The 13207-nt window shown below is 35.3% G+C and overlaps 1 protein-coding gene and 1 long non-coding RNA gene across 2 annotated transcripts in view; one reads left to right on the forward strand and one right to left on the reverse strand.

The window, feature by feature from the left end:
- LOC106869890 (echinoderm microtubule-associated protein-like 2) overlaps positions 1-13207 on the reverse strand; it is a 374285-nt gene that overhangs the window by 300515 nt on the left and 60563 nt on the right. The window lies entirely within an intron of this gene.
- LOC128249086 (uncharacterized) overlaps positions 9834-13207 on the forward strand; it is a 4081-nt gene continuing 707 nt past the window's right edge. The window contains exon 1 of the long non-coding RNA XR_008265214.1: positions 9834-10216. This is a non-coding gene — a long non-coding RNA (uncharacterized LOC128249086). The remainder of the gene's footprint in view (positions 10217-13207) is intronic.

Consider the following 13207-nt stretch of genomic DNA (forward strand, 5'->3'; position numbering starts at 1 on the left):
GTATCTGGGTTGGGTGGGGGATTGGCAAGGATGGGATTGTTACTATTTCTTTCATGTTTCCTATTAAGTAGAAATTAATTTTACAGATATACATATGGCTTCTATTTGTTACAACGCTGCATCAGGCTGGCGTGTCAATACAATTTTTATTTCTATGTTTGATATACTATCATGTTGATAGAACACTGATGGAAGTTTCAATTATCTCTATAATAATATACCAGTTCCCTCCAGTCTCTCAGCCAGACTGCACACAGTTTCACCAATATAAATTGTATTAGAGTCCTGCCCTTCATGCACTTTTATATGGGATATTGTATTCCTAGTTTCACAGTTGATTTTTAGTTTTATGTTACAATACAATAATTAACAGTAAAGATGGTCCTATCAAGAGGTTATGTTCTGCCCACTTGTGATATAATGGTTTTTACCTAAATCCTGGAATCCTAAATTTTGCAGCACTAAGAGTGTTCCTAAATTTTGGGGTTCATTCACTTTTAGAGATAACATCAATAGACATTACCCCTTAGAACATGTTACTATTATATCATGAGTTAGCCTTACCTTTCTTACTCTTTCTCACCTATTCTATGATCCTTTTCAATATCATTGTTAAGTTCCATTTTTATCATTTCTTATAATTTTCTAATCTTTCCTTTGCACCCTCCCCTCCACCATCACCACCATGAACATTGATTCTATCTTTTTGGTTGTAGCCAGAGAACTGTGTCTGATGGACAAGGTTTTATGCATGCTTCTTTACTTCATGGAGTTGGCACATGTTATTCATTAATCTTATCAAGTCTCCTTTTAGTATATTTGTTTTAAAGTTTTCATACACTGAAGCCTTCATGGATATAGTAAAATATAAAAGGAGGAGATGTAGTTTGTTATTTTCTCAAGCCAGAGTTAAATACCTAGGATGGAATGTGCAAGTAAGTGAGTGTGAAGGTGAGCAAGTGCGCATGCGCAAGTGTGTGCATGAGTTTTTGAAACAGTGAACTGAGTCAATCAAATGAGGGAAGACTCAATACACATTGTGGAATAAATGATTATTTGGTTGCTTTTTTTTTTTCTTTTTTGAAACTGAAGGTTTACTTCGCCAATCCAATTTCACACCACTTTTGTCTTCAAGCAAATTCTTGCCTACATTAGCACCTAACATTTGATCAGACACAAATCCACCAACAGATCATGCATCAGCCAGTCGTGTACCACATGAAATTGTCCATATCAAAAACACTTATATTTAAATCTGTCTTACCCAATTAGCATTCAGATTACTGCCAAATGTAATGTTTATTTATTCACATTTAAAAAAATTAATCCTGCATGATCCTGTAGCTTCGTGATTTCAATGATATAATTGTTTAAGTTCTAGAATGACATTGTATGGTAAGTGTGAAAAGTTAAATCTGGCTGATTTAAACACAAAACAAGCAGAATATGGCCTGCTTAAAATGCCAGAAGGGTTAAAGAAAGTTATCATCTCTCTAATCTCAGGGGAAAAAAACTGAATCCTTTCTATCATTTATTTACATTCTGTAATATTGGCCATTATAGGCATGTGCGCGTTTACAAACATACATACACACATATATAGCTACATATCTGAGCATATGTATACATATGCAAATACATGAGCACGCGCACGCGCACGCACACACACACCCACACACACACCCACACCCACGCGCGCGGGGCTGCTGAAAAGTTCCTGGCTTTGGATAAAAGAAAATATAGGAGAATCAGTATTATTCAACATGTTCTCTTCTCAAATCCACACACTTATTGCAGCAGTCCTTCGGTTTTTTTTAAACCCTGTAAAAGATCTCAGAGGGTAAGACCTCCAACCAGGCCTTTTGCAATACTCTTAAAGCCAGGAATTTTTCAGCACCTCCTATATGCGTATATGTCGAGGTAGATGATTTTGGAAAGCTGCTAAGCAAAATTTAAGGCCTCCAATAGGACGGGTAGCAATATGGCATCCAATCAGGTAAATTTTCTGGTTCCTTTATGATAAGGGGAAAGGGAAAACTTCATCTCCTTCTCTCACTTCATTTGGAGACTACAGTAACATCTCACCCAACATAAAATGAAAGAACACTCAACAAAGTCCCATCTTACTCAACTGCAGCTTGTAATTGTCATCTCAATTTTTAAGAAAGACTGCACATACTTCAACAGCCCACAGAATTAATTAATATGCACAATGTGTATACATAATTAAGTAATGTTATTTTCATTGAGATAATAATTATCCAGTGTTTAGAACTTATATAAACCTTTGTATATCCAAATTTCAATTTAGTATTAGACATTATTTGTCCCCCAATTTTCACTTGGTCATTTGTACATTGGAATAATTTATAGGATATATATCTGAGAGCAGAATAAAACAAGACTTCTTTATTACATCATGAACTACTTAAGCTTACACAACTGTATCTTTGCACTGTCAACCAACTTATATTGGTAGATAATATTGAAATGAATTACAATATTCTTCTGAAAATCTATTATGCAATCATTTTACATAAATGATTACCACATAACACACTGAAACAACTGTATGATTAAATTATTCATTATCTTGTAATAATAAAAACTAGCACCTTGCTTTATCCTGCACTTTATGTATCATCGTCATCATTTAACGTCTACCTTCCATGCTCGCATGGATTGGATGGTTCAACAGCAGCCAGTGAACCAGAGGACTGAGTCCAGCTCAACTATTTGCTATGGTATAGTTTCTATGGCTTGATACCCTCCCTAGCATCAAAACTTTACTGAATGTACTGGGTGCTTTTTACATAGCACCAGCACTAGTGAGGTCACCAAGTAACTTGCAAGACAAGACCCCCTCAACTAAGAAGAGAGTAGTATCGAGGGAGATGGTTCTGTGCCAGGTGATGAGAGGTTACAGTATAGTAGAGGGCCAGAAACAGATGTCTTGCAGTAGACGAAATACATGGCTACTCCAGTTGCAAAAGTGAGAGGGGAGAGAGAGAGAGAGAGAGATGGTGATGGAGATGTGTTAGAGCATGCCCTCAAGTTACAGGGAGAATATATATGAAGTGGTACAGACAATTGGATAAGTTGAGTGGGTAGGTAAGTTCATGAGAGTGCAAAAGGAGAGTGGGGGATGAATGAAAGGAAGGGAAATGCAGTGAGTGAATACTGGTAGAGAGAGTGGGGTAGGAAGATGAGTTGGGATGGGGGGGCACATGTCATTAGCTGGTTTGAAAACTTGCATAACAAAAAACATACAAAGTTTATCAAATAGATCTTGATAGTTATTATTTCTCTACTTCTATTGTCCTTAATAAATCCTTAGACTTCATCATGAGGAATGCCTCTTTATCCAAAAAGCAATCCATGTGATTTTAGCATCTAAAAAGACTATAATTGCATTCAATGACAAATATTGGATTGTAAAAATAAATGAGATAATTTTGACATTACTATTTTGCTAGCAACTCTACCCAAGGAAGAACTGTATATATTATGTAATATCAAAAGTATCTTCCCTGATAAAAGGAGCAGAGTATATTGAGATCTTGACTGATATACATTTTGTAGGTATAATCAAGTTAAACTGGAGTGCAGAACTAAGAGAATTAAGAATATTCTTAGAGGTTATAGATTATCTGTTACTATGAATAGGAACACTAGGGTAACCAATTACTTACATGCAACTCTAGACCTCACCTCAGAATTGTACAATCCCCACCACAAATGTAAAGAAACTAACAATATATAAATAAAAATTAACCATCCTAGAGTGGTTATCATATCCATTATCAATAACGTATCAGGATATCTAGAATATCCACAAAAAAGGGAGAGCATGCAGAATGCTCAATATTGCAATGAAGCTTTGTCTGACAAGATCAGGTTATGGAGTGAGGATCTCTTATATGTCTGAGGAGAACAAAGCTGTACACTACTGATCACACTCAGAAGCCATTAAAACCTAGGGTATCAGGCCAAGGCTTATACTGAGTTATGGTGGAACGAATAACCATACCATTAGAAAAATGAAAAACAATTTTATTCAACATCCCATCAACACCACCACTATCAACCAACCATTTCCTGCAGACAGGACTAATCCAAGAATCTTAGATTCCTGCAATATGTGCACTAGGGAAAGACCAATTCAGTTGACTCCCTCTCATGGTAATGCATCTGAAGCTTTTAAGGGTGTCATACCTGAAAGAAACAATTGTCTGACCAAACATTCCAGCAGTAGGTTACAATATATAATTGCTACCAGCAAGGTTCTCAACATTAAGTTTTAACAAATCCTATTCAGTATTCTGGCATAATGGGACAAATTTAACAACTACCACTAAATCCAGTGGTCAGGTGAATTTAGATTATACACATAAAGTGTGTAGAAATAAACTACATAATGGTTCAATCTTCCACTCGAGAGAAAACATAGCTACAGATATACCTGGTATCTTTTACAGGGCCCTCAATAAGTTATTTCCACCAACACACAGATACAAGTTATTTAACAGGAACAAATTATTGTACTCCACCACACTTAACTTGACGAACAATACAGCTGCCATGTACAATAGAAAACTGTATGCTAATACTTCTAGGGGTCCAATAAACCTTTCAGCAGAACATGTTAATATTAAATCTGACACAATAGTGGATCTTCAAGATCGCCCACAATGGAGCATAGAAAACTACCGAGCAGAACTTTCATAGGACCTGTAAAGAAACCTAATCTTATTGGTCCCCTACCCAAATGCCAATCTATGTAGATGTAAAATCTCTTCTAAATTTCTGCTAGCTAATCAGTACCTGAGAAGGTAGATAATTTATAATAGCAGTTTACCCACTAATACAGAATCCTTTTATTACATAGGGCAACATATCCATTTAAATGAGAATTTTACAACCACACTCATTCATTTAAGAGTCTAGATAAGTGCAAATATACATCTCTGGCTGAACTGATATGGGACTTACGACTGCAGCCATACTGAGGCACCATCTTGAAAAATTTTAGTTGAATGAATCGATCCCAGTATTTTTTCTGTTTTTAAAGCCTGGTACTTATTCTGTCGATCTCTTTTGCTGAACCATTCAGATAAAGGAATGTAAACACACCAACACCAGTTGTTAAGCACTGGTGGGGGAACTCACACATGATTGATTTATATATATATATATATATATATATATATATATATATATATATATATATATATATATATATACGGCAGGTTTCTTTCACTTTCTATCTACCAAATCCACTCACAAGGCTTTGGTCGGTCTGAGACTATAGCAGAAGACACTTGCTCAAGGTGCCACACAGTGGGACTGAACCTGGAACCATGTGGTTGGGAAGCAAGCTTCTTGCCACACAGCCATGCCTGTGCCTATATATTATTGAAAAAAATTTTTTTGTTTATTCATCCTTAAACCCCAATGCTCTCGTGGGATTTGTATAAGTAAAAGGAAAATTAGCCTATGAACAACTATCCCCTTACCCAATTGTGTTCATTTCTGACTGTTAAAGATATCAGCTTCTCATTTTATGGAATCTCAGGTTACATAACTGAGTCCCAGCATCACAACATTTACTTTCTTATATTAACTAGTGGGTGGCAGTCATTGGGATACTCAGACTAACATAGAACACTTCCAACTTCATCACACTAGGACATCTCAAATCACCTCTTCTCAACCCTGCAAGTGGTCCCATTATTTACTTTCTGTCTTTTCAACACAGTGGTTTTAAATAAATTACTAAATAGCTAACAGTTAAGCTAGTTGTTTACCTAATTTTTCACACCAATATTTAAGTTTAATCAGAATTTAAACATTCTCAGCTCTGTCTTAACTTCCTTTATTTGTTTTTAGCCCACTCATTCCAACAAAATGTGTTTTTACCTCTCTCATCTCATTGCTGAGATCAAGGCTCATAAGTCAAAACTATGATGTCTGTCTGGTCATTTTCTCTTCCCCTATCCTTCCTGTCCTATATCTGATTTCAGGCTCCAACCATATAATAAATGATAATATCTCAACTATCACCTGAGTTTTATTGCCAATGAGGTCCCTCCATCATCTGCAACTCCACTACATCCCCTCCCCATCATAGGGTCTCAAGATGGTATCAATTACATTCTCTATTTTTCAATCCACAAAACTCCCATCTTCTACCATTAATAGAACTGCTTCTATTATTTTTATATCTGGGGTTTGTTCCTTAATGGTCTCATTTCTGGTAGTATACCCTTATTTCAATTTATTGTTAACCATCAGATTCTTCTTCTTCCACTTAAACTTTTTTTCTTTTAATTATTGTCCTGCTTTTATCCATCTTCATTCATTTTTATTTGTATTTTATACTGGTGATTGCCAAAACAGACAGTGAAGCCTAATGCAGTCTTCTTCCTAGCCAGCTCCAGTCAAACCATCCAATCCATGCCAGCATGAAAAAAACAGACATATGATGATGATGATGATGACTGACTGCCATGTTTCTTCCTTGTATAAGCAATATACAATACAATGCACAATGTTGATGCCAGTTTGAGGAAGAGCTACTTGAAAATAACCAACTACATATATTGCATAACTTTTAACATGGAGTCATTTACATGCAATGGCATTAGAAACTCAGTAATACCAAAACAGCTGTAACTGATAAGATGCTCTAAATTCATTCTTCACCTTAACTTGTTATATATATATATATATATATATATATATATATAAAACAAGTTATAGATACCTTTTATCTTGAAAAGAGAATGAAAGAAATGAAGCAAGTATGCTATAATAGATGAGTAATGTTAGTGTACATGAACACCAGAGTACAAAAGTGCTAAGAGAAAATTGTGCATAAGAGGAACCAATGTAGCAGAAGAGTGGAGGTTGCATTAGTTTGGCTATATATAATGCATATGGAGGGTGAATATTGCATAAAGAAGTGATGAAAACTCCAAGCTAATAGAACTATAGGATGAAGTGATGTAGGCTGATCTAAAGGTTTTGCATCCCACTGTGATGACAAATAACCAAATTGATGAGAAGACCCAATCACCAGCAAAACATACCATGACACAAGGATAGTGGGTTTAGAACCGGAGGTAGTATGTACTCTGCTAAGCATACATCTTGTTTTTGCCCCTCCTCAACTCACACTCTTTAAACCCCTTTCATCACACTATTTCTTATTTCATTCCTTCACGAGGCCTATATCAATTATCAATGTACTGGAGACTGCATTGGTCTGCTATCATCTCTTCTCACTAGGCCAACGTATATGAGACTGCATTGGACCATCCTCACATCTTTATAATCCCATTTTTCTATTGCATTACCTTTACCCACTTCTTTACTACTAACCATCACACTTTCAACTCTCTCAACTTTCTATTGCCATTCCCTTATCGTATCCCATCACTCACCCTTAACTTTGTCCACATCTGTTTTTGCCAATCACTTCCCACTGAATTTCACCCCATATAAACTTGCTGCTTACATCACACCACTGCCCTTTTCTTCCATGTAGCTATCCTGATCCCTCTATAACCACTCTTCCAACTCCATCCTTGGTCATCTAAGCAAATGTACACACCCAAGTTTACGGAGTTCTCTCGGCTATTACTCTACTCACCGCCACGCTTCACCCACTTTTGGTCTCGCTCCTCTCCTATTTCCCCTCCCAGGTCGATATGTTTCAGCTCTGAGTGGTCTCTACAGTGACCCATGTACAAGGCACCAACCCTCCTGTGGTTCCACAACAAAGCTGACAAACCCCTCCACGCTTACAGTGGCCGGCGGGAGATAGATAAAGAGAGAGAGAGATGCTGTCGTGCTGGTACCACAAAATATAGCTAATATCCTTAGTATAGTAAAGTGGTTGGCAAATAAGCAAAGAATGATAAGACTTACGAAGTTTCCTCTATTCATCCTCTAGTGTTGATGTTCCCCGACCACCAAAACAAACAAACAAACAAAAAAACACCCAATATACTCAGGAAAGTGGTTTGTGATAGGAAAATGTTAAATATGCAATTTGGTGCGTCTAGTTTACTCTGGTCATTAACATCAGTGGGTTTATAAAGAGAGAATTGCTGAAGGGGGTGCACAGCCGCTGGCAAGATACAAAACAGTTGATTGCCGTTACGTTTTTGTTTTTTTTTCTTCTGTCCATGAGTATGTTGTTCGTTGACGCAATATTTACATTCATTATAACATACAATATTGGCTAAAAGAAACCCCACAGATATGTCATAAGTACAACATAGTATACATACATATATACACGTGTGTCTGTATGTATCCAATATACGTACACATACGCACATACACGTGTGTATACGTATGCGTAAACGAATCGATTAGCGGAGTAAACTTGCATGTTAGAAATATTAACGTATAAAACGCATTCAGACAAATAGTGAATGAGCAACACAAAAGAATAAAAAAAGCAACTGTAAATTAATGCGTTCTTTTTTTTTTTCACAAATATTAAAAGAAATAAACTGGACAGAAAAATGCAGTAATTGAACACGTACATACCCAAAATATCCATTTTTGTGACCTTTCCAACAGTTATAACATGATTCCTGGTAGTAATCTAGTTATTACACTATTATTGTAAGTATAAACCCGGTGTTTATATTGCACTTGCTTTAAAAGAGCAACCACGATACTATAAATAATGAATAACAAACAAGAACAACATCGACTTTGTCGAAGCTAATTAAATCGGCTGAGAGGATCCTGGTTGTAGAAAAGGTTGGGGGAAATTGCATAACTTATTTGTCGATAAGTCCGTGTCAGTAGTAATAATAAAAATAATAATTTTACATTATAACAAAAATAAATAGTAACTTGTAGACGACAGCTGGTTCAAAAATTGCTTCAGATATTCTTAACTCGAACGACAACATAGAAGCACAACCACCTAAAGGAGGCAGACGGGGAAATTTAGAAATGAACTGACAGTCACTCAGTCAATAAATATAAATAAATGTAAATGTAAATAAATAAATAAATAAAAAGCAGTCAGATAATCGATAAGTTTAAAGTATGTCAGAAACACCTTTAACACACACTATCGACTGATGAAAGGTAAAAAAAAAAAAAAAAGATTAAAAAAAAAATCAACCTTAGCAGGGTTTGAACCCAAACTAAAAGGTCGAAACTCTGGCAAGCGCTGTATTGTTTACCAACTGAAATGAAGTGATTGTCGCAATATATTGCATGATGTTCATTAGTTAGCTCACTGGAAGGACAACAAGAGAAAACTGATCCCGAATAGTGAACTCCGCCGGCCAGGGATCTCTCTCCAAAAATCAAGAAAATGATTTTGTTTGGCACATGACATTACTGTTTGGAAACAGGAAAATGTAGAATGCGTTGACAGACCCCTCATGCTTTAAAAATGCTCTGCCAAAACATAAATGAGGTGACATGGCTTTTAAAAGTCTTCTCTGCATGTAAGGCGCATTTCCTACACAAACAGCACCAAAAAATAATTTTTAAAATGTCAAATAAAAAAACAAATCACCTCAGGTCCTATATGCAAAGCTGAGTCGATAATTACGTGTTTTAATGAACTAGAATCTTTCTTTTTTCCCGAAATTGAAGTACCTCTAACATGCCTGCCTACCTTTTATGCCATCAAATACACTACGTGGTCTCCGTCCTTCGAAACACTTTTTCTTTTTGTTTTTACTATACAAAAGTTAGGTAAGAATCATAAAAAAAATTGTCACTAATTTCATAAGTAATAGAAATTTGAACAAATGATAAAGTGACCTTTTCTTTGTATTATTTGCAGAAACCGGTCGCTTAAGTACAACGAACGTGTTAGGTCTATATTGGTTAACAATATAGAAAAGACAGAGCAGTGCAACTATATAATCGAGGAGGGAAAGGAAGAACATTCAACTGAAAAAATATTTATAGTTTTTCGTCAGTAAGGTTGCCTACAATGTTTTTATATTAGCAAACTCCACGCTTATAGAACACTTGAAAGGAACTTCTGCCTGATCGTTCGCCCTTTTAGAAATATCAGCTGACTCTCAAATCATACTATTGTCTTAGAAAAGAAGGACAAATCGGATAAAGAAGTTTTGCATTCAAGTGCGTCCGGGGAAAGGAACAGAAAATTGCTCCCTGTTACCATTAGGCCAGCCCTGATCACAGACTATGACAACAATAATCGGTATTTCTTTCATTTTATAATCAGAAAATTATGTAAATAACGAAGACACTGATCGGCAACCTCCAGGCGGATGAGTTGCTTTCTCTGTCTTTTGTTTTACCTCAAAATAATTTCTTCAGTTTTCTATGCTTCAACACCAAAGTTTATGCTTTTCAAATTTCAATTTCTACTCATCCTTATGTTTTTGTTAACTTTCTGCGAAATATTTTTAGGGTATTCTAATGTTAATAGCACGGGGAAAAAAATTATATTTCAATTTAACAAATGCCGATTGCTTATAATTTCCTACTTTCATTAAGTGATCATAAAATAATATAACAAACACTACATTCTGTCAAAATGATCGTCTCTCAGTAATTTCTGAGTGATTACTTCTAGCTTCAAATCACAGAAAACTGAGCCAAAAAATTACAAAAAGATGCATGTTGACATTTGACCTAAGGTCAACCACGCCATCTGTCAAAACTTTGGTTCCAACAACTTATAAATAAAAGAGTGTTTTGCATACAATAATATTTAAAAGTTGAAACATTATTTTTCATGTGATTAACATGTAGGTGATTCTCCCCATTAATACATGGATTATGACTAATTGTTAATCTTATGCCTAAGTCCAAGACACAAAGGATAATCCTTTTACTTCAAAAGGTAGTGTGACAAGAGTTATTATGTTCAAACATTTCTGAAAGCTATCAATGAGATAAATGAAAATTCTTCCCATTAGGTCACAGATTTAGTGCCCAGGAGTTTGGCCAAATCTCATACGATCTGCTAGAAATAGCAGTCAAATCTCCCTTAAATCATACCCTATAAAAAGGGATGGACATGTTGGATAAGGTTATCGTAGTTACAATAATTTACAAGAAAAAAAAAAAAAAGACTGAATTATCCTGAGTGGAACATAACATTTTTGATGAAAGTCTACTCCATTAAGTGAACCTATCAAATTTGTTTTGATTACTTTAAAATTCTGATTAAATTGTTTTCATCCAATTTTATTTTCATTAAGATGTAATTTATTCAATTTGGCAGTCTACTTCAAATGCCTCAGTTGAGCTGCTAGGACTTTTTCCAGACCCACCCCACACTCTCTACATTAATAATTTTCCAAATGTTTTGTCAATCAGAAACATCCAGCAAATAATATTCCAGTGTCTTTACTATCACCCTAGATAATAAATACTCTCTAGGATGGGTCAATTCCATAAATTATTCAAGGCACCACTGAAAACCATGTCTTGAAGAAGTTATTCAAGACAGTAAATATACTTTGCCTACACCTGGCCAACAAGGGGTTTAAGTTAAGTACTAACAGCTAATAAAATACATGTCAACTTTGCAATGCTTTCAGCAGTTACAGTGAATTTTGCCAGTAAAAGTTGAATGTCTTAACTATGAACATAAAGCAGAAACAATGATAGAATATCAATTTAATTTCTTTGGTGGTGGTCACAAACTATCTACACTCTTAGACTACAACTGCTAAATATGCATATTTTTTCAATCTTTGAGGAATGATAGCTAAGTTCAGATTTCTGGTGAAATTCAAAGACCAGAAAGAATAAAATTAAATACAGAGTGCTATCTCACCTGGGGCTTGTGTGTTAAACAGAAAAGTCTAGATCCTTATTTTGGTGTTGGATGCAACCACTTCATGATGACTTCGCCACCACCACTCATATCATTTCTAGCTGCTCCTATTATCCAATAGGAGCGATACCACTGGGTCACCCCAACGATCCTTATCATACTCTCTCCTGGTATTATTTCCTTTCCATGACTCCCCACCACCATTAGAATGGTCTTCTCTTACCTTCTACCACCCTTTCACAACCATGTCTATTCCTCTCATTCACCATACACTTTAGCTCAGCTGATGCCTCCTTCTACTCTACTCCACCCCACTCCCAGAGTCGTGATGGCTCTCGAGTTTTGTGAGTTAGCAGGCAATCTCTCCAATAAAATACAATAAAATGCACCTGGTACACACTGTAACGTAACTGGCATCAGGAAGGGCATTCAGCTGTAAAAACCTTGCCAAAATGAGACACACAATATATACATGTATACACATCGGTATATGTATATGCGTGTGGGTGTGTTCACTGCTTGACAACTGAGACATGCTTGTTTAGCGATTTAGGGGGGAAATACAAAGATAAGTACCAGACTCAAAATATGTACTGTGTTGATTTACTTATCTCAACAAAACAGTGCTCCAGCATGGCCACAGACCAACAGTTGAAAGAGTAAATAAATGATTTTACATTACATTATATATCTTAACAAACACAGCAGTTATATGTGTGCTATGTCAAGTTTCCTGCTCCAACAATGCAGTAACTGAATAGACATAAAATGCTGAAGCAAGCATCTTATGCATAATTCCTATGGTCATTAAAATGATATCTACCACGCATTGAACTGAGAGCTTTTTTGCTAGCCCTAATAAGCAAAGAGTATATCATATATATATGTAGTAATAATATTAGGGAATAAAAACTTATTCCAACCTTACAGGCAAAAATCGGTATAATATTACACCGGGTTTCGTAATATATAATATATATGTATATAACTAATTTAGAGACGAACCACCACTCTACAACTCAGTCGACCAAGAACCAGTCCGAAACCATGTTGTGAGGCATATACCATATCAATATTTATCTAAGATTTTAATCTAAAATTTTAATAATATATAGTATATCATATAAAGAAACATTCATCATAAAAATATTAGTTTAAAAATCAAAATCATAAATAGGACAGTAAAAATTAATACAATAATATAATTTACTGTCCTATTTATAATTTTGATTTTTAAACTAATATTTTTATGATGAATGTTTCTTTATATGATATACTATATATTATTAAAATTTTAGATTAAAATCTTAGATAAATATGGTATATGCCTCACTACATGGTTTTGGATGGGTTCTTGGTTGACTGAGTTGTAGAGTGGTGGTTCATCTCTAAATTAGTTAC

Source organism: Octopus bimaculoides, chromosome 11, assembly GCF_001194135.2.
Source record: "Octopus bimaculoides isolate UCB-OBI-ISO-001 chromosome 11, ASM119413v2, whole genome shotgun sequence".
Classification (NCBI taxonomy): domain Eukaryota; kingdom Metazoa; phylum Mollusca; class Cephalopoda; order Octopoda; family Octopodidae; genus Octopus; species Octopus bimaculoides.